Genomic DNA, 19,819 nt, shown 5'->3' with positions numbered 1-19,819 from the left:
AAGGTCCTAAAAAATCTTTCGTAGAATAATGACCAATTGAACAATTGATAGATTTGGTGCAACTCCAAGAGGGAGGTGAATTTGGTATTTAAAATTTATCGCCTAGGTTAACTAGTTTTGTCAACAGTACAATCCAACCTAGGGTTAGTCTACACAATCAACAAATAAACATACACGTGTAATAAAGGTAAAGTGCGGAAATGTAAAGAACATGAACAATATGTTACTGGGGTTCGGCCAACTGTGCTTACGTCCCCGCCTTGGCCACACCAACACAAGGATTACCACTATAATTCTCACTTAAACAGGTGGAGCGGCACCTAATACAACCAGGTCAATTCAAGGGGCTGACCTCAACCAACACGCCTTAACATGATGGCGTACCTAACTTCCCTAACTGGATCAAAGCCAATTTGGGACTATTCCACAGGGATAGTCTCCCTCTTCAGGCCCGTGCCTGGAATACAACCAATGTGTATAAAATGTGTACACGGAAGTTCGCTTCTAGACAAGCAGATGTGTGCACCAATACAGCTCAATCAATAATGCAAGCGTGAATGATATGTAAATATGCTCAGTGCCTTAATGTGTGCTAAACACTCAATCACATATAGGTTTTCGGTTCTGATCTAGAGTGTATATCCACGCAATATTTGAAACACACTATATGAATAATACAATATTAGATTAGGGTTTCAAAATATGTTAAGCAAGTTCAAACAAACAAACTCAATAATGCATTCTAATATTCAAGACACAATGGAGTTGTTTGAAGTACTAGCTTTTTGAAAAAGGATTTTGCACACAAAATCTAGGTTTAGGTAACTTGCAACAACAATGCAAGAACCATAACCCTCAAAGTCTTTCCACACCATATTTATCAAATGAAATCGGTGGAAGAACTTTAATGCTAAACTCTCAAATAAAAACAATCAAACAATAAAGCAAGTGAGAGATTTAGCAACAGAGATTAAACACAATAGCCTTAGAAAATACTCACAATGCTTGGAGAAATCAAGAATGAGAAGTACGCGAATGTTTGGAGGTATTATTTGGCTAATATAGGGTTTTGAATGTTGAGAGAATTTTTCCCTAATCAAGTTTGCTAATCCTTGCTAATTATAACAAATAAGTGGGTATATATAGGCAAGAAGGAATTTTTGACCATTCGGGACACAATGGGTATAATTAAAATTGTTTAAAAAGCCATTAAGAAAATTGACCTAGTTTACCCCATTTAAAAATTTAGTAAAAAATATTTTAACCCATGAGGTTCGAGTGCCCGGCCAAAAGTTCGGGTGCCCAAACAGACGCAGTTAAAAATTCAACTTTTAGAGATTCGAGTGCCTAAAGGGCAAGCCGGCTGAAACAAAGTAAGTAGCAATTATTCGATAGTTCGGGTACCCGGCTCACAATTCAATTAACCGAACTAGGTAATTTGGTCGCCTGACCCCTCTTTTCAATGTAATCATTCGGTCGGCTAAGTAGTTGAAAAGTGCTCTGACATAGCTTTGGGTGCCCAAGGAAGATACATTCAAAATAAGTTCGGGTGCCCAAGAACCAAGTCAACATGTTGACTTGTTCGGTCACCCGAACCGCTTTACACGGCAAATGTTCGGTCGCCTGAACTCTCTCAACTTTTCCCATTAAGTTAATTTTAGCCTTAATTTGATTCCCTTGATTATTGATAAGTGTTGTAGGGGATTTGTGTTCCCAGTGTAGGTACCTAAGGTCCAACTATGGTTGTTTTGAGCATACTTACCTACCATGCATGATGCAGAATATTACAAGCCATATGAGTGCACAGTTCATAATAAATTACATCCCAGAATGAAGAAATAAATTAATGAATACAAAATATAACACATAAATCTTCATTCTTCAGCACGAACACCACACGCCATCATGATATGTCTTTTAGTCCTGAAGCGCGCACAAGGTGATCCTACATGCAATTCTCAGTACAATCATTAGTACCAAGAGTATTTGTCATAATCAAAACTGGGTGTGACCTATCAGGTCAACAATCTCCCCCTTTTTGATGATGACAAATACTTTATACAATAGTGGGCTCAGCCAAGCAAAGTAATGGGTAATAAAAGATTAAGCATTCTTTTACCCCACTTTTGCCTCTTCTCCCCATTTTGGCAACAGTAATAAGGGTTAAGCAATAAAGCACGAAGGCAAAGTATGTCATTTAGACATAGAAGGTATATTAGGAGGAGAAAAAAATTCAGCAGCATGCCGTTTTGAAAATAAATCATTCCCAATCATAACCTTGTACCTAAGTGACCTGTTTGGAGTTTCCATACACAATGTATAGCAAATTTCAATTATGTAACCTAAGCAGCAAGTGCATTAAGGAAGTAAGAGTAGCATGCAGCATATTGATAATCTTAATGTTGTATACTTCCCCAATGGATGATTATGCAAGGATGAAGATTAAATTTTCATTTGGCTTTCACTCATCCTTTCAAAAATATTTTCATGTAAATTTTATCATAATCATCTTTGGTTGCCAAAACAAACATGTATTTCCACACGACATAATATAATGAAAACTTATCGTCCTAATACCAAGTGTTATACTCACGTGATAGTGAGGCTACCAACTGTTAATGTATTTTCCAAATGATATATAGAGTGAACGCACAATACATTTCTATTTCTTAGGGTCTAATGATTTTAATGTTAAGTGATTTCTCCTAAGAATATGCATTTTCTTTATAAAACAACTTGAGTAAAATTCACATGTTATTTTAGAAATACGACTCAAGTTTTAGGAAGTTTAGCATTTACAAAATGATATAAAGTTATGTGCAATGATTTCAAAAATTTGGCAGCATTTTGTCTAAAAATGTGATTAACCTATAAGAACCTGCCAAAATCTACGCATTTTAAATATATACGCACAACCAGCTCCACGATATTTAAAAGTTTAAATCAAATGAGCCAAGCGTAAATATTTAAAATCTAAGATCAAATTTCATTGGCACACAAGATATTCAATCATTTTCGCATTTTGGGCAAATGTCTATAGAAAATTCGGCAGCATGCCGGCTATAAACATGACATTTCCCAAAATTAACTTGCACAAAAATGATTCTCAAACAAATAGTATCTCAAAAGTAAGGCATGCGAGAACCTAAATCTACCAGCAAACAATTCTCATCAATTGCATCTGCCATGCAAGAGACTTTCTACTCTAAGCATGCATTTCAACAGTATATTCATTCAAGTGCAAAACACATGCAAGTCTAAGTACTGTCAGATATATATAATTATGAGCAAAAGAACAATCACCATATATCATAGTATCTACGTGTATGTATGGTGAGTGTGATCGTTAACAGAAACAAATATAAAAGCTATTTTAAAGTTACAGACCAAATAAGAGTGTATCTGAATAAAACACAAGAGTGGATCAAATAAAGAACTAGAGTATGACAAAATGAATCCTCATGAAGCACTCCTAGGTCTCCCCGTCGCCATGATCATCATCCTCCTCCTCACTACTCAACTCCATCTGGTCATCCTCCCCAATGTCTTTGTTATTCATCTCTCTTAACCGCTTACTGAGGATATAAAAGTTAGCCCGCACCTCGGACTGGAACTCAGTGAACTCGCTGTAAAGGGAGTCAAGTCTAGCCTGCGATGAAGATGCCTGCTCAGTCATGGAGACTCGGAACTCCTGAAATGAGGTAGAGAGATCGATGATGGCTGCCATGATCTCGGCGCTAGATGGTGCACGAGGCAGCTCCTGCAGGATCTCTCGAGCTCCCAGGCCTCTCTCATGTGCAGTGGGCAACCACATGTTGCCAGTGAGCTCATATCCCATCAACTTTAGTGTGGTGGAGTTAAAGATGTCAGAGGGCTTGACTTTCTTAATGGTGGCAAGTAGGGACCTATTAAGCCTTTCCCTAATGAATATCCTAGACAAAATGCCATTGTAGGGTAGAATGATCCGCTTTCCTACGGTCTTAACGAACATCCATTGTAGGATCAGTCTAGGGAGATCTAACTTCTTTTTGGTGAAGAGGCACCACATCACAAAACAATTCAAATAGGATACATGGTCCCTCAATCCTGACTTAGGCAAGATGTTATAAGAAATCAGGTCGTGTGCCACCTTTTCCTCTAGGGTCAAGGATCTGTAGCTGGGAGTATGTGTCAAATCAGCTACTGGATTCGTCATAACTGAATTGACGAAGGTACTTACCGTGAAGTCCTGCTCGCCTATCCAGGTGGAGGAAGAATCGGGGCAAATGAAGTCGCCACGCTGGATCTCAAATGTCTCTGCTAGATAAGCATCGTCAAAATGGAGATTTGTCTCGAGTACTCTGGAGTAGTAGCCTTGGCCATCTTGTGCAAGATTAGCATAGAATAGCCAGATAAGCAAGAGGTACATCCCCCTGGGCTAGAAGGTGATGAATTCATACCACCCTTGATACCGAAACATGTCTAGAACATTGTTGAAGTGGGTTTGCATGAATTCAATATCTAGGATTTTTCCTAGAATGGGGTCTTTAAGGCTAAAAATTCTTTCATACTTGATACGTCGATTGGGTGTGGGAAACCACTATTCGAGTCAAATACTCGCGGCGACACGTCTCTATTCCCTAGCCATAAAAATCTCTGAAGGAAAGTTAGGCTGAAATGTGAGAAAAACTGAGGAAGTTCTAAAGGTTTTGGGAGGAAATGAACTTATTTTCGAGAAAAAACATATATATCAGTGCAGTTTGAGCGCCTTCTTGAGCATAAGTTCGGTCGCTTGAACAGCTTTAAATATGAGCACCCACTAAGTCTTTTAGGTAGCCCAAACACTGGTTCGGTCGGCTGAATTTTAGGCGCCATTTTGTATTATTGAAGGTCGGCAGCCTGAATTGAAATTAAACTATTTCGACCAGTTGCCCGAAAACCTAGGTCGGTTATCGAATGATATGTTCGGTGACTCGAGACCAGTTTAGCAGCCCGAGATGGTTTGAACATGAAAGTTCAGCTGCCCGAAGTGTGGTCAACGACCTGGTCAGACTTCAAGTTTGGTCGGCCGAAGTGCAAATGCACTGTTTGGTTCGGTCACCCGAGCTTGGTCAACTTGTTTTGTTTTGACTAGTTTTTCAATGCTAGAGTCCCTATGGTTTATCTATAAGACTTAGGGCACTGATTCAAGATGAGTTCAAGATTGTCAATCATTTCCTAAAGAAACACTGACTTGTGCAATGGACAAAGTGTGCTTAACTTTAGATATTCATGATTAAGACTGAGTTAGGCAATTTGAAATTTAAATACAAGGCAGACAAGCCATGTCCATTTGGAAGTGGTTTTTTTATTTAAACAACCAATGAATTTATATTATAACCAATGAATATATTCATTAAGTCCAGATTGGTTATGTACTTGAATTCACTGATTGGCTTGATTCTTCAAAATACTTAGTATGTAATATTTTGAATAGTGGATATACTAAGATTTTACATTTTTCAGCCCCAAGCCACTTCCTAACCCCTTAGAGAATACTACCCCCTATAGCCAATCCTAAATCCTAAGGAAGAATTGTGTGATCATGTAATTTCTATTTGAGCAACTTCTTCCTTGAATTTCAAGGGGTTTTCTTTCTTAACAACTCATATCATTTTTCTTCCTTTTATTTTCAATGGGTTAGGATTTGGTGATTCTTTAATTTTCCATACTTGCTTGTTTCACACCTTTTCTTTTAAATGGGCAATCAAATTTTGTGTGCCCCTTCTTTTTACATAAGACGCAAGTGGTGTGGGTGTATGGACTAGAGGAGGTACTAACATAGTGTTTTGATTCTTTTACAAAGTACCACATGTATAGGTTCTTTCTTTTCTTATTTTCAATTCCATTATAATCTATACCTTCCTTATCTAAGGTCATCTTTTGTGCACCTAGCAGTTTATCAAAATTTTCCTTGCCTCTAGTGAACGTGTAGATGATCTTAGATTGGTATTCTATTTTCTTCTCTAGATCTTGAATTTTTGAGTTCTCTAAATTTTTGCAAACATTTTGAAGTTTCAAAAGTTCTTTAGACATATTGCTTGCTTTACTTTCAAGGTCTGCAATCAAATGGTTCTTTTTATCATCATTGGAAACTTTAGATTTCAAAACAATCAACTCCTTTTCTAATGATTCATTCTTGTTCTCTAGTCTTTTAATTTTCAAATTATTTTCTTTTTCAACAAGAACTTTTGAGTCACATTATTTAATGCATGCATCATACTTGTTTTTCAGCACAAAGTATTTCTTATTTGATTTTACAAGTAACTTATGAGTCTTAATGTATTCAACTTGCAGTTCCTCATAAGATGGCATGTTTTCACTATCACTATAATCATATGATTCATAATCGGATACGATATTCAAATTAGCACATGAATCATGTTCAAATATATCTACTAAGATAGAAGGAACTGAGATAACCTCATCATTAGTTAAGGCCATATAGCAATGGTTAGCTCCCTTGAGATCAGTGGAGTCTGAGTCACATAAAGAGTTGACTTCCTTTTGCGTGGACGCACCATATCTCCACTCAAGTTCGTCCCAGATCTGCTTAGCACTACTACAAGCCATAACCTCACATAAAACATTAGTATTTAAAGCATGTAGTAAGGTATTCATGGCATCAAAATTTACCTGTACTAAGTTCTTATCATGATCATTCATTTCACACTAAGATTTAGGAACATCAGTACACCCAATAGATTTCATAGGCACACAATCACCCTGATCAATGACTTTCCAAAATTTTCAATTTAAAGCTTTCATATACACAGACATTTTAAATTTCCATATAGCATAATCATTACCACGAAATACAGGTGGGTGCGTGACTAATCTTCCCTCATATGAAGGGGATGCACTAACACGAACCATCATGATCTTTTAACTAAATGACGTCTAAGTCTAGGTTACAAAGCTCTGATATCAATTGATAGATGTGGTGCAACCCCAAGAGGGGGGTGAATTGGGTATTTAAAATTTATCACCTAGGTTAACTGGTTTTGTCAACAGTACAATCCAACTTAGGGTCAGTCTACATAATCAACAAATAAACATACACGTGCAATAAAGGTAAAGTGCGGAAATGTAAAGAACATGCATGATATGTTATTGGGGTTCAGCCAACTATGCCTATATCCCCGCCTTGGCCACACCAGCACAAGGATTACCACTATAATGCTCACTTAAATGGGTGGAGCGGCACCTAATTCAACCAGGTCAATTCAAGGGGCTGACCTCAACCAACACGCCTTAACATGATGGCACACCTAAATTTCCTAACCGGGTCTAAGCCAATCTGGGGCTATTCCACAGGGCTAGTCTCTCTCTTCAGGCCTGTGCCTGGAATACAACCAATGTGTATAAAATGTGTACATGAAAGTTCTCTTCTAGACAAGTAGATGTGTGCACCAATACAGCTTAATCAATAATGCAAGAACGAATGATATGTAAATATGCTCAGTGCTTTAATGTGTGCTAAACACTCAATCACATATAGGTTTTCGGTTCTGATATGGAGTGTATGTCTACGCAATATTTGAAACACACTATGTGAATAATACAATATTAGATTAGGGTTTCAAAATGTGCTAAGCAAGTTCAAACAAACAAACTCAATAATGTATTCTAATTTTCAAGACACAATGGAATTGTTTGAAGTACTAGAGCAAAACAATGCAAGAACCATAACCCTCAAAGTCTTTCCACACCAGATTTATCAAATGAAATCGGTGGAAGAACTTTAATGCTAAACTCTCAAATAAAAACAATCAAACAATAACGCAAGTGAGAGATTTAGCAACAAAGATTAAACACAATAGCCTTAGAAAATACTCACAATGCTTGGAGAAATCAAGAATGATGAGTATGCGAGTGTTTGGAAGTAATATTTGCTTAAAATAGGGTTTTGAATGTTGAGAGAATTTTGTGCTAATCAAGTTTTCTAATCCTTGCTAATTATGACAAATGAGTGGGTATATATAGGCAAGGAGGACTTTTTGACTGTTTGGGACACAATGGGTATAATTAAAATTGTTTAAAAAGCCATTAAGAAAATTAACCTAGTTTGCCCTATTTAAAAATTCAGTAAAAATTATTTTAATCCATGAGGTTTGGGTGCCCGAACAGGCACAGCTAAAAATTCAACTTTTAGAGGTTTGAGTGCTTGAAGGGCGAGCCGGTTGGCTGAAACAAAGTCAGTACAATTGTTCGATAGTTTGGGTGCCCGGCTCACAATTCGGTTAACCGAACTAGGTAATTCAGTCGCCCGAGTAGTTGAAAAGTGCTCTGACATAGCTTTAGGTGCCCGACGAAGATATGTTCAAAATAGGTTCGGGTGTCCGAGAACCAAGTCAACATGTTGACTTGTTCAGTCGCTCGAGCTGCTTTACATGGCAAAGGATCGGTCGCCCGAACCCTCTCAACTTTTCCCATTAAGTTCATTTTAGTATTAATTTGATTTTCCTGATTATTGATAAGTGATGTAGGGGATTTGTGTTCCCAGTGTAGGTACCTAAGGTCCAATTATGGTCGTTTTGAGTACCATGCATGATGCAGAATATTACAAGCCATACGAGTGCACAGTTCATAATAAATTACATCCTAGAATGAAGAAATAAATTAATGAATACAAAATATAACACATAGATCTTCATTCTTCGGCACGAACACCGCACGCCATCATAATATGTCTTTTAGTCTTGAAGCGCGCACAAGGTGATCCTGCATGCAATTCTCAGTACAATCATTAGTACCAAGAGTATTTGTCTTAATCAAAACGGGGTATGACCTATCAAGTCAACAACAATTTTGATTCAACTAATTTGAGCAACTTTACTATAAGTTTATTAAATATCACAAGTTATAGATTCTTCATGACTGCTGTTATATTGCTTGTTGTTTTTTGTCCCACATTGTCATGACATTTGAAAGATCGAGTATTTTGAAAAATTTTATTTAATAATTGATGAGAAGGTCCTGAAAAATCCTTCGGAGAATAATGACCAATTGAACAATTTTGATTCAACTAATATAAACAACTTTATTATGAGTTTATTAAATATCACAAGTTATAGATTCTTCATGACTGTTGTTATACTGCTTGTTGTTTTTTGTCCTTCATTGGTAGAATAGTTCCACATTAATATAAAAAGTTGTTTTGAATTTTTTTCTTTGTTTATCCCACATTGGTGACAAGTGTTTTTTGGACTTGAGGTTGAAGGTATTTAAAGAGCTCAACTCTCCATTTGTAAAACACACCACAAAGTTGTACTTTGTCAAGAAGTAGTGTATTGATCGTCGGCGCCCGAGGACGTAGGTAATTCTATACTGAACCTCATTAATTTTTTGTCTTATTCTTTTTACTTTTTTTATTATTAGTTTCTGCATTGCTTTAGTTTCTTATATATTCAATAACATTTGTTATAGTATTGGTGTTTGGCACAAGTTTGGTGCCCAACACAACAATTGGTATCAGAGTTAGGTTGAATAATGTTAATACAGAGGTGTTCCTATGTTAGGATCCTTGGTTCCATGTTTGATGCTTAAGAAAGACCTTGTCTAGGCGAGTGCTCAGAGACAATTGCGGCTCAGTCGCTCCTTGGAGGTCAGCTTGGTCAAAGTGAAATTTCATAGGATAAAACAAAGTAGACACAGTTAGTACGTACTATTCATTCTAGACCTTTTGCTTTGTTGGTTGCTATTGAATATATAGAAGATGGCAGAAACTAGTGCAGCAGTAGAAGAAACTTTGTCCACACAAACTCCAACCCCTTCGACTTTGGCATCATTATCAAAGACGATAGCTAATGCTCGATTTGAGGTGAAGAAATTTGATGGTGCCAATAATTTTGGTATGTGACAATGTGAGGTGATGGGCATCCTGTATCAGTAAGAGTTAGATATTGCTTTGGATGATAAACCAATGGATATGAGTGACAGAGATTGGGAAAAGATCAATCGTCAGACACGTGGTATGATTCGTCTGTGTCTTGCTAAAAATAAAAAATATTGTGTTATGAAGGAGACATCTGTAAAGAAATTGTGGAATACATTGGAAGATACATTTATGACCAAGAGTCTGGAAAATCGGCTCTATTTGAAAAAGAAATTGTTTTGCTTCTAGTATTAACTAGGTATTTTGATTAATGACCACATAAATGCTTTTAATAAAATTTTGGCCGATTTGTTAAATTTGGATGAAAAGATGAAAGATGAGGATAAAGCCATATTGTTACTGAATTCTCTCCCTGATGATTATGAACATCTGACCACCACTTTATTGTATGGGAAAGATAAAGCTACTTTTGATGTTGTTTGTACTGCATTGATTAGTACTGAAAGCAGAAAGAAGGATCAGAGGGTCTATAAGGAAACAGCAAAAGCACTAACAATAAGGGGACGTTCTTAGAGTCGTAAGACTAGAAGGAGGAGTAAATCTCGTGAAAGACCTGCTAAAGATGAATGCACCTTTTGTCATGAGAGAGGGCATTGGAAGAAAGATTGCCCTAAATTACAGCAGAAGAATAAAGGTAAAGCACATTCTAATGTCAATATAGCCAATGATGATGGAAGTGAGTCATATTTTTCTCTTGTTGGAACATCTTTGTCACATTATTTTGGTGAGTGGATTTTGGATTCTAGTTGTTCCTATTACATGTGTTCCAATAGGGAATGGTTTTCTAATTTTGAAATATTAGATGGTGGGGTTGTTTTTATGGGAAATGATAATACCTGTAAAACAACTGGAATAAGATCAATATAGTTGAAATGTCAAGATGGAACTATTAAAACCTTGACTGATGTTCGGTATATTCCAAGTCCAAAGAAAAATCTAATTTCATTGGGTGCCTTGGAATCTAAAGGGTTCATTATCATTTTGAAAGATGGAACCTTAAAGATTAAATCAGGTGTGTTGGTGGTGATGAAATGAATAAGGAAAAATAACTTGTATTATTTACAAGGTAGTACAGTTATTGACTCAACAGTTGTTGTTTCTGAGAAAAATACAGGTTCAGATATAATCAGGTTATGACATATGCGATTAGCACATGCAGGAGAAAAATCTTTGCTACAATTAGTTAAGCAAGGTTTGTTGAAGGGTTCAAAGGTGTACAACTTGAATTTTGTGAGCATTGTATTATGAGAAAACAGACTAAAGTGAAATTTGGCACTACAATCCACCAGACTGAAGGTATTTTAGACTACATCCATACGAATGTAACCACAAAAACTGCTTCATTAGGTGGTATGCATTATTTTGTCACTTTTATTGATGATTTTTCTAAAAGAATTTGGGTGTATTCTATGAAGCATAAAAATGAAGTGTGTGATATTTTCCTTAAGTGGAAAAAATTAGTTGAAACTCAAACTGGAAAAAAGATTAAATGGCTTAGATTAGATAATAGTGGTGAATACACGAGTGACTCGTTTTTAAAGGTATGTCAGGATGAAGGTATTGCTTGACACTTTTCAGTTAGAGATACGCCATAGCAGAATGGGGTGACAGAGCGCATGAATCGGACTTTGCTAGAGAAAGTTTGATGTATGTTGTCTAATGCTAGGTTAGACAAAAGGTTTTGGGCTGAGGCTATTAGATATGCGTGTCATCTCATCAACCGTCTACCATCATCTGCAATAGGGGGGAAAAACACCTTATGAGGTATGGTCTGGAAAGCCTGCCAGTGATTATGATTCTTTGCATGTATTTGTACTATAACATATTATCATATTAAAGAATCTAAGTTGGATCCAAGAGCCAAGAAAGCAATATTCTTGGGGATAAGTGTAGGAGTCAAAGGATACTATCTTTGGTGTCTTGAGACAAAAAAAATGATTTTAAGCAGGGATGTGACTTTTGATGAACTTGTGATGATGAAGAAAACAATACGCAAGGAGTCACCAATTGAAGAAAAGACCAGTGGTACTCAACAACAGGTGGAGGTTGAGACAATTTTGGGAAACCTAGTGAGAAATGAGACTACACAAGGTAACTCTCTAGTTATGGTAGGGAATAGTATACAAGAAGAGGAGATTTTAATTTGAGAATCTTCACAGCAACAAGAATCAATTGTTGCTCATAGGCCAAGACGAGAAATTCGAAAACCTGCTCGGTATACTGATATGGTGGCCTATGCACTTCCAGCTGTGGAGGATAATATTCCTTACACTTTCAAAGAAGCAATAAGGAACTCTGAATCAGATAGGTGGAAAAGAGTGATGGATGAAGAAATGCAATCTCTTCATTAGAATCAGACTTGGGAGCTAGCCCACATGCCCAAGGGTAAGAAAGCAATTGGTTGCAAATGAGTTCATGTAAAAAAAAAAAAGAAGGATTTCCATATGCAAATAATGTTCACTTCAAAACTAGATTGGTAGCTAAGGGCTATGCACAAAAAGGAAGGCATTGATTATAATGAAGTATTTTCTCCAATTGTTAAACATTCTTCCATTCGAATTTTGTTGGCTTTGGTAACACAATTTGATCTTGAATTAGTTTAGCTCGATGTAAAAACTACATTTTTTCATGGTGATTTGGAAGAGGAAATCTATATGACTTAACTAGATGGATTTCAAGTTGCTGGAAAAGAAAAATGGGTATGTAAACTGGTTCAATCGTTGTATGGTTTAAAATAGTCTCCAAGACAGTGGTACAAATGATTTCATCAGTTTATGATGGGTCAGAAGTACATCAGATACTCACATTAAATAAGTTGATGTAGACAACTAGCAATTTAGGCTACAAGCTCTTTTGAATTGCCTTTCCTGATTGGGATTTCTACACAAAGGAACACACAGTAAAGTGAGGCTTTGAGAAAATCCTTGGATGCCTATCTAACAATTAAGGGTCGGACAGCCGCAAGAGGGCAATGGTTGTGGGGTTTCTACATACCTTGCATCTAAATAATAGGCAAGTACATTGTAATTTCTCAATTGGTTGTTCATTAACAATTATAACAAAGTACTTGAGATTTGATGGTTGAATTAATCATTATTGTGGGATATAATCATTGGATGTCTCTCACCCACTTTAACTAGATTGTAGCTACCATAATAGGTATGAAGGTTGATTTTTTTGTGGATCATAGGATGCATGGTAGCTCTCTATAGCCATTATGAACATGTCTTCTTTGTACAGTATACCTATGCGCTCATTTGTGCACTTCAATGACGAAATCCAAAATTGGTGTCATAGCATACCCACAAAAGCTCTAAATAATTGGCATAAGTTCAAAAAATATTAAAAAACTTGTATGAGAATATAATATTGAGTGGGAGCTTTTGGGGGGGGGGGGTCCACGAATAACCATAAAGCTTGGGCTACACACAGGAAAAAGGTTTATCTCCCATCCCTTACCTTTTCCCACCTCCAAGAAGTTCAAACATAAAAAATCAAAGGCTGTTTTAGTTGAGGTTTTAGTAATATCTATAATTAATTACTATCATTTGTGAAACATCTGTCATTTAGAGAGCTAATCCATTTTTATATAAAACTATGATCTCAAACCTAACTCTCTATGGTTGGATGTCATTCAGTGTATACCGCGAAGGTCAACCTTACTAGTTCCATAAAACATTTAAATTATTCTGACACATTATTCCCCGTGGCACCAAACTAACCTTTATTCGTTTGTTAATATCCTTAGCCGCTACCTATCTTTAGGATTTGCATCAATTAGGTGTGAAGAATGTCTTCCTATATTGTAATCTTTAGGAGGAGGCCTACATGGAGCAATCACCTTGTTTTTTTTCTCTTAAGGGGAGTCATTGACATTAGTGTGTCATTTAAAATTTCATAATATAGTCTAAAGCAATCTACTATAGCATGGTTTGGCAGGTTCAATGCAGTTGTGCTTGAATTTGGCCTTCAACAATAGTATATTGCATTACTCTATATTGTCACTAGTAGGACTTTTCGAATTAAATATTTTGATGGCATTGTGATTACTAATGATCATCAAGGTATCAAGAGTCTGAAGCAGTTTTTTTTAGAAAAAAAAGTGTCAAACTAAAGATTTGGGTTTGATTAATACTTCTTAGATATAGAAGTTGTTAGGACAATGGGAGTCTTCACGAGCGAGCTTGATATAAATGGGTTGGTCTAACTTGACCCAAAAGCTTAAACCATTAGGTCATGCTCCCAACCATGTATAAGCACGCATCATCTAGTCAAATTTTCTAATGTGGGACAAAGTCACTAGTGGAATTCTCAACAATCTCCCCTGTGAGTTCCAACCACTTCCCTTTGTATGAAAGTCATTACTTGTTATGCAATCAACTAGGAGTCATTACCCAACCATGGGAAAGGGCATGAAACTCATAGGAGTTCATTCATCTATCGGATTAGCATATGTGGGATCCAACCACTTATCTTCGATGGGTATACATTTGCACTAATGCAAACATGAAACACTCAAGCCCAATTCAAGCAATTGACTCTATTACCACTTTTGTTAGAACCAAAAGAGACCTCATTGGCTGGTGTAATATACATGGGTGAGCACCACCTCAACCTAAAAGCTTAAACCATTAGTCTTAAGCCCAGATACGAATATAAGCACCTATTATTTACTCAAATTTTCTAATGTAAGATAAAATCACTAGTGGAATTTTCGATAGAAGTATCCATATCTGGCATAGGAATCATCATATCATATAGAAAGTATGTTTAAATATTTTAGATAAGATTTTGCATTAAGATCCAAAGAATCTGCATCTATGTAACCAAAAAATAAATTGTTACCATATACGAGTGATTTGTTGGCTGATTATGGATGAAAAAATAGGCTTGTTGGAAAGTTAGATTTCCTCAAAATCACATAATCAAACATATATTTTACAACAACTGCTGAAAGCTAGTTCCTAGATTCTCCTTGAACAAGCAACTCAGATGCTACAATTCATATACTCCAGTATTTTATAGGTGCATCGGGAAGAGGCCTTTCCTATTAGGATTATGGTCCGACTTATAAACAGGGTTATATAGATGGAAATTAAGTTGGATAACCCTTTAATAAGAGATCCACTACTAGGTATTGTGTGTTTGGAGGAGTACCCCATGCTAATGTGCCTTAGATGATTCACATCCATTGGTGGTGACCTAGTATCTTGGAAGAGTAAGAAATAAACAATTAAGTGCTCAATCTGAACATTAGGCCATGGCGCACACTATATGTGAATTGATTTTTCTGAAGAGCATATTGGAAAAGCTTAATTTAACACATTCTCATCCTATGGAGTTTTATGTGTGATAATTAAGATGCTATTTGCGCTACCTACTCCTTGAAGTTGATCCTCATTTTGTCCAAGAGAAAGTTGTGAAAAAGGTTAATGAAACCACCCATTTGTAACAAGGTAGGAGCATATAATATTTATGCTAGCTGTAGAGGTAGTGTTATTGATTCTTCGTTATTGGGAATTATTACCTATGTTGTTAACTAACTATTAATTAGTGAAGATAATGTGATCATTGTGCTGTACTTGGTATCTATTGTAAATAGGGGGAGAGATATCATAATTATTAAGTCCTCCAATTTACACAACACTTTAATCAAGATATTCTCCTATATTATAGTGTGAAAAATTTTATGTAACCGTTAGTACTCAAGATGGCACTTGGGTATTCTTGTTTGTTCATATAGAAGGTCAATTTTTATGTATTACTATGAAATGCACATAAATCATTCTGTTCTCTTCATGCCTAAGTTTCTTTTAGAAACAGACTTACGTGGGGATTATTGTCCTTAGCTTACCATAATAGTTGCATTCCAACTAAATCTTTGTAAAATCTATGTCCTTCTTACATTGATGGTTAACAACAATAAGGTTACTCTGGTTTACAAAATGTTTATTCTTATGAATAGAATTATTATGGTATGGTAACTTGATATTTGATAAAAGAAAATGCATTTTCATCATAAAACAAATGACAAAGGAGCAATGTTTATTAATGCACAACAAAGAATGGATTATGAATAATTCTAAATTTTGCCATGGGAATGTCTACTTCTATCCTATTCAAAATTAGATGAAGTCATACAAGCTTTTTGCTTTTGTATGAGCGACTTTCTCATAAAACTATTATACCTAATACACCTATACAGTTTCTATTTCATTTTCACCTTATTCCATTCTATTCTTGGAAAATGATATTCCACAAACCAAACATAACCTAAGATTGCCACTTAATTCGCATTATATGACTTTATATTCACATTTGGAGTACAAGGTTCCCAAATTTCTTCATAGGATCCAAAATAGCGCAATCATCAACACTGCATTTTGAAGATTCTATTCTCTTCTTGCCTAATATTATCAATTTGATTTTGAGTTTTGAGTTTTGAATTTTAGGAATATATAGTTTTTATCATTGTCCCATTAATTAAAAATAAGGTTCCAGAACATCAAAATGAGTTGTGATACTCATAATTTCATAATAAAGTCATCAAAGTGAAAATTTCGAAGGAAAGGATTCCCAAAAAAAAAAATAGGGTCACATTCTTAAGTTATAACCAACAGTAAGGGTGAGCAAATGATCGATTCTATCAAATTTAGTTAATTAACCGAATTAACCAAAATTTTCGATTAATGAGAATTGTTAACCGAATCGACCAAATAGAGGGGCCTCACCGAATCGAACCAACGGAATTACCTTTTTGGGTAATTCGGTTAACCAAATTTAACTAAATTAATTTGAAATTAATTAATAAAAACATAACATAATTGTTTTTTACCAAATGCTAATTAACATTTTAACAAATTAACATATACTAATTAACATATTAACAAATTAACATATACTTATTAACATATTAACAAATTAGCATATACTAATTAACATATTAACAAATTAACATATACTAATTTATATTTAAATTTTAATTAATTATTAAATCGTTTATTTCGGTTAACCAAATTAACATTCATTTTAACTAAACTGATTAACCAATTAACTAAACTTTGTAAAACCATAACCAAACCGGTCAATCCTATGTTCTTAACAGAACCGAATCGACCAATTTCGGTCGGTTAATTTGGTTAATTTGGGTTTCCCTGAATTATACTCATCCCTAACCAATAGGAGCTAGAATCAAGAAAAATGAAGCATTGGCATATAAACAAGTCGATGGTCATTTTGATTGAATGCCCAAAACAGAGATTGACTAACTTTTTTATATTTTCTTACCTTTTACTTTGTGTTTTTGCCTTTTTCTACTCTTATATTTTTCTCCATTTTTAATTGTCTTGGGTGATCCAGGACGGTATAGATGGTTAGGTGAAATTTGACAATGATTTTGGCGTCGATGACGATTTTAAGGAATACATATATGCATTAGCATGTATGTATGTTATATACGTATTTATGTTAATATGTACACATTTATGTGTATGTATATAAGTAGATATTCAATATACTTTTGTTAGTATATATATATATATATAGTATGTGTATATATATATGCAGGTCAATGTATGTGAACATGCAAGTATGTATGTCTATATATGTGTATTTGTGTTTGTGCATATGTGAGTGTTTTTGTGTGTGTTTTGTCTCATTTTCATTTAAAATTATAAAAATAGTGTGAAAATTACAAAAAAAAAAAAAATTGTCCCCACAGTTCGATTTTGGTTGATAATGGGATAAAGGGAGGAATTCAACTGTGTAGCGCCTTCTTCCCCTTATCCCTAGGTATGGAAGGAGTTTCAATCTTTGAGAATCATATGATTTAAAAATGATTTGGGTTCCAATAAATAAAATTAGACTTAACAAACCATATGTTGTTTATTTGGTGTAAGAATTTCCATTTCCCAAAAATATTTTCACAAAAATCTCAATAAAATAAAATAAATAAATAAATAAATAAATAAATAAATATATATATATATATATATATATATATATTGTGTTTTTCTTGGTTTTCAAAAGGTTGATGATGAAGCCTTAGATTTCCCTAAACTCATGCATCTCCTCAAACTTTTCAACTTACAATCATTTTCACGCTCTCCTTTTATTCTCCATTTTCAAATACTAGTTATACAAGCCTTATGTTTTTTTTTTTGCAAAACTTTGGTTTTCTAGGTTGATAATACAAGCCTGGCGTTTTTAAACCAATAATTTTTCATCTTATCATCATCATCATCATCATCATCATGTTTTAATTAAAAGTTAGGGTTCTAAGGTCAACTTTTTTAAAGCGACACTTTGGGCTTCTTAGAGTCATGTTGGAGTGTTCAAACAGTGATACGGTCACTTGAGGATCAAAAGGGGTCTTTTCTCTTTTATGTTATGTTGTTTTTTAAGGTAACATCTATGTAATTATGGTAACCGTTCAGCAAACGAGTAATTATTGAGATGATTTGCTAATCACCTTCCCTACACAAATGTACTCTCGAACTCTAAATTTGGTTTTCACATATCCGTTTCAGTGTTTTTCTTTATTTTCCTTACATTTTCAAAAAAATAAGGTGGCATCTCTATTTTTAACTATTTTTACCCCATTTTCATCAAAACTCTTTCTTTCTCATTTGGGGATCGCATTCCCTCTTCGTCGGCACCTTGAATAGAATCCGACATTGACTGCTTAGTGACTCCATTAGGGACACTTCTAGCTTAGTGACTACATTCCCTCAAGCCATTTGTATATGCTACCTTCCTTTTGTTCATGTTTGTTGTGAATAATTGTGTGATCTGGTGTGTAGTTAGCTTTGATTGCCTTGTGTTTTTTGCCTATCTTATAGTGCAAATGTGTTATTGCTCTACATTTTTTATGCTTTCTCTTTTCTAGATTGGATATTCCTTTACTTTGTAGAGTTATCTTATATTTCTGCATCATTGCCTACATTCGCTCATTCTTTTGCTTCTTACACACACTATACACTGACAATGTATGAGTTTTATACCCTGACTTCCACCTATTAGGATTAGTAGATGTGAGAAGTAAGGAGACCTTCATGGGGATTCATCCTCTGTATAGGCCTCATGAAAATCTCTCCACTCAAACTAAACCTTTTCCATTCAAAGCTTGTAATGGGCGAGGATTGGGGACCTTATTAACTTGCATTAGTGATAGTGAGAACCCTTCAAATTTCAAGTAGAGCTAGAACTTTGCACTAATAACCCTTTATCCCTAACAGCTATAAGGTAGATGACCATCCTTTTACATAACTGTTAGGACACTAGGGAGCTTGTAATAAAGAGACTGAGGTCATTATATCATAGTATTACATGTTATTACATGAATGCTTAAAGTAATGAAGTCTTGAGCGGTAACACAAACCCTTCTCGTACTCAAGAAACATAGTAGTATGTCCCTGGTAGGGCAAAAGCTCCCGTATAGGCTACAAAACCAAAAATCTGAGAGATTGTGCAACCCAAGTGAACATACTGACTTCAAAACCTCATTCATGCCTGCATATTTTACTTTATTTTGTTTTGTCCTAACTATTTCCCCTTGTATATTCCCTTTCTTCATTCAGGCTGTAGACACCCTATTTTTGCCCTAGTCAGATAGAACAAGGGGTATATTCTTATTTTTATTATTATTATTATTATTACCTTATTTTTATTATTATTATTTTATTATCACTATTATTTTTTTATTATTATTATTATTATTATTATTATTATTATTATTATTACTACTACTATGATTTTTATTGTTGTTATTTATATTATTATTTTTATTTTTATTTTCACTATTATTATTATTATTAATTATTTTCCCATATTGATATAAGTAACTTATTATTATTACTATTATTTTATTATTATTATTATTATTATTGGTACTATTACTATTAG

The sequence above is a fragment of the Malania oleifera genome, chromosome 4 (genome assembly GCF_029873635.1).
Source record: "Malania oleifera isolate guangnan ecotype guangnan chromosome 4, ASM2987363v1, whole genome shotgun sequence".
Classification (NCBI taxonomy): Eukaryota; Viridiplantae; Streptophyta; class Magnoliopsida; order Santalales; family Ximeniaceae; genus Malania; species Malania oleifera.
This window is presented reverse-complemented; position numbering follows the sequence as displayed.